Source organism: Nannochloropsis gaditana, assembly GCF_000240725.1.
Source record: "Nannochloropsis gaditana CCMP526 unplaced genomic scaffold scaffold1005, whole genome shotgun sequence".
Lineage (NCBI taxonomy): Eukaryota > Eustigmatophyceae > Eustigmatales > Monodopsidaceae > Microchloropsis > Microchloropsis gaditana.
This window is the reverse complement of record NW_005802948.1, coordinates 4,816-8,852: the sequence shown is the minus strand read 5'-3', so window position 1 is coordinate 8,852 and position 4,037 is coordinate 4,816.

Below are 4,037 nucleotides of genomic sequence, written 5' to 3'. Positions count from 1 at the left end.
ATATAGACACAGGTGGCACGGACAAGGCGCTGACAAAGGCGAGAAGGGCCAGGAGGTTCCCGACGACCAGGGCAGCCAGGACACCGAAGAGGAAGGAGGGCAGGCTGAGGAGGAGGTAGAGGCCAAGCGCCCGGGGGGACCAATCTTGGAGGTTGAAGCGCGGGCGCCAGACCCGTTGGCAGTAGCGGACGAGAGGCACGGAGTCGAGGGTGTAAGAGACCAGGTTGGCGAGGAGGACAAGGGCATGCATGACGCGTGAAACGGAGGCGGCGGCCGGCCACGCCGGGAGGGCGTAGGAGGGGTCGGGAAGGTCCCACCCCCACCGATGCACCAACGGAAAGCCCACGCCCAAGAAGAGAAGGAAGAGAAGGCCCGCCGCCAGAAAAAGGGCGCGAGGGAAGTGGTGGGGCGCGGGCATGGCGGAGGCGAGTTCGACGACCAGGAAGCAGGGCACGAAGGACCAAGCCATGCAGGTGACGCCCAGGAGGGTGCGCACGACCTCCGTGGCGGGGGAGGCGTGGGGGAGGAGAGGATGGCCGAACATGCGGGCGGAGGAGGACGGGGAGGACGGTAGGGGTGGCATAAGGGAGGGGGAGAAGGCGACGCCGAGCTGGATGGCCCCCGCGGCCAGGATGGCGGTGAGGGAGAGGAGGGAGAGGGCTTGCGTGTTGGAGAGCGCCCGGGCCTGAGTGCTCAAGAGGCAGAGCACGCTGATGCCGAGGATATAGTAATCCAGGCAGGAATGCTCAGGCGCCACGCCCAGAGTCCCTTGCAAGGCCAGGGCGTTGATGGTGAGCGAGACGGGCAGGAAGCCGACGAAGTTGCTGAGTTGCACCGTCGCCGCGAGCCGTCGGCCCCGCACGCTTCCCATGGCCACGGCGCCCAACTCCGGCAGATTTTGGCAGTAGGGGTTGCATTGGTATATCTCCAAGAGCATCAGACAGCCCGCGATGGTGGCGGCGGTGAAAAGGCTCAAGATGAGGAGGCTCAAGACGTAGCCCGTGGTCCCGACGGCGAAAGGCACGCTGACCAGGGCGCCCGGGGCAGTGAAAGAGAAGAGGATGAGGCCGGCCATGGCCCAATGCAATGTTTTGCGGGGTTTCGTCGTCGGGAACGAGTGGGAGGAAGGATGGAAACGGGGCGGGGAAGCACCGCTTGGGGCGTAGGGCAGGTGAGGGAGGTCGCTCTCCGCCGAGGCTTTGCCAGCGGGGAGGAAGCGAAGCAAAAGGTCAGCAGAGTTGTCATTGCTGGGCGTGGCATCAGGTTCCTGTATCATGGTCTAGCTTGTGACAGTACGTGCTCGGCAGAATGGACGGGCGACACTCCTTCTCGAGAGGAATGGCCCTCCCCAGACGTTCCTCCACTTGCTACGTGCGCGGTCAAAACATGACTGAACGGGGACAAAACGCTTCCATGAGGAGGCTTGTTTTTGCCCTTGGTGGCGCCCTGAGGAGAGGAAGGGTGTCCGTAGTCTTGCGAGGTTTTTTGCCTGCGATGTGTGGCCAAAAAGAGGCAACGAGGTGAACAAGAAATGTAACAAGACAAGCAGGGTTCAATAATGCGGTTATTCCCTTATGGTAAAGGGATGTGCGGTGAGCACCCTGTCGATTTCTTCCCACGGACCTGACCAGGCTGGGACAGCGACCAACCTGATGAGGTACTGTAGCACGCGAATTTTCACATCACACAGACAAGTACAACGTGGACTGCGGAAAAAAAGAAAGCGAATAGCGGGGTCGGCGAGGAGGGCATCCTGCTAGGTGGAGGGGGCTCTTCCCGTCCTGATGGCGCCCGTGTCACAAACATTTTGACGTGTGTGGGGGGGGTAGAACGTTTTGTTCTGGTTAAATGCTCCCTCTCTGTCATACTCACGTGCCTTTCGCATTTTTTCATAGATGCTAGGCGCTACGGGAGCCGCAAAGATAGGCTGGGCACGCAGAGATTGCACCGCGATCGAGGACACCGAGGCCACGCCAGTGACCGTACATTCCAATTCAGGTGCTTCGCTACGTCTTGCACTGTCATCACTGCCATTTTTACTGAAAAGCAACACAGTTGAGCGGGTTCACGTCTATCAATGTCGCAATTTTTCCTCCGGATAGCCAACTACATAGCGAACGAGCTCATCGTCAAAGGTCTTGCCAACAACCGAGCATTCCAACGGTTCGCACTTCGCACGGCGGACCACGTGGACAAAGTGAAAGCCACAGGCGTGGAACATTCGGGGAAGCTGGCCAAAGAGGCGGAGAAGCACGTGGGGTTGATAGGACGCTTCATGGGGGCCCTGCAAAAAGAGGTCGAAAAGGACATCAGGAAGTTTTCCAGGAAATGATAAGGCAGGGGGGTGAACATCACGAGAAAGAATAAGCAATGTACGATAGATAGTCATTGAATGGGAGCGTCGTTCTCGCACACCCCGCAGCGAATAAAAATATTTTTTTGTGGGGGCAGGGACGGACCTCCCTCGTCGTCCGCGTGGCTGTCCCTCCCGTCGGGCAAGTTGTTTTCCCTGTGGTTTATCGGACTAAACGTTTCCCCTTCTACCATCAGACTCATGACATTCCCTCTTTCCCATCAGACTAGACGTTCTCCCTCTCTCCCGGTGGCCTAGGCGGTTTCCCGTGTCCTCAACACCGAACAGGCGTGCCACAAGACTGGACCTGCCCGCCACTCTCATGCCTCTCTCTCCCAGGCATTTCACTCCGCGCGATACAGAAGCTTGGACCACGACAGGACTTCCAAATGGCGATGCCCGTGGGGAGGAAGACCTGGCCTCGGGTCCGGTGGCTGCTTGGGAACCGCCCTTCTAGAAGATCACCGCGGTGGGCACGATCTGGCTGGGGTGCTTGGTAACCCCGTGCAACCGGTGAAAATGCTCGCTCAGATCGGGGGCGATCCCAAAGGAGGCCTCACAACGGTCGCACTGGTAGGGCTTCTTCCTCTCCGATGCCCGGTCTGCCCGCAGGCCTCGGGAGTACCCGTCCCGCACCTCCTCCCCTCCTTCCAGCCGCCTCCCTCCTCCTCCTCCTTCCCCATCGCTTTTTTTCCCTCCGATCCCTCCCGCCTTCTCCATCCGCGTCCCTGCCCCGTGGCCTCGGACCCCGCTCTCCCGGTTCGCCGCCTTGCCAGCCTCCGTGACCAGAGAGGGCAACGATACCCCCGCAACCTCCCGCAGGTACTGGAAAATGCCCGACCGTTTCGGAGGCACGGCCGAGGAGGAAGGAGAGAAAGGGGCACTGGGCCCTGACGCTTGGGAGGGGGGCATGCGACGGCCTTCGGGGGCGGAGGAGTCTCGAGAGGGCGAGCCCGACGGTCCATCGACCCGTCGACGCGCCTCCTGCCCGTACCTCCTACCTTCCCCAGCCCTTCCCTCCGCCTCGTCCGCCCGTCTCCGCGTCTGTGTGCCTGCAATGAAGGACTCGTTGCGGGGGTGGGCGCGAGCATCCCTGTGGACTCTGGCGCCCCGGCCACCTTCCTCCTCCCGCCCTCCATCCCGCCCTCGTTCCCTCCCTCGTCCTCTCCTCCTCTCAGCCCTCTCCAGGCTATGACTCCGGCTCCGGCCTCCATACCTCCCTCGACTACTTCGCTCCCTTCCCTCCCTTCGATGTCCTCTATCTTGCCTCTCAGTCCTCTCTCTGCTCCGACTCCGGCTGTGGTCCTTTCTCTTCTCTGCCCTCCCGTACTTTGACACCCCTCTTCCTCCATCCACGCTCCGGCTTCGTCTCCCCTCCTTCAATGACCTCTTGCTCGTCCTCTCCCAAGTCCTCTCCCTGTCTCGCCCTCTGTCCTCGTACCCCTTCGGAGAGCAAACCCTACCATGCCTCTTCCCTTCGCGGCGAGGAGGCAATCGACTTCCTCTGCCTCTCTTCCTCCTCCTCCTCCGACTGCTGCTGCTGCTACTCCGGCTGCGACCAATACTGTGCCTCCTCCTCCTCCTCCTCCTGCTACTTCTACTGCTGCTGCTGCTGCTGCTGCTGCTGCTGCTACTTTTCCTCCTGCTTCTGCTGCTGCTGCTGCTACTGCTGCTGTCCCTACTG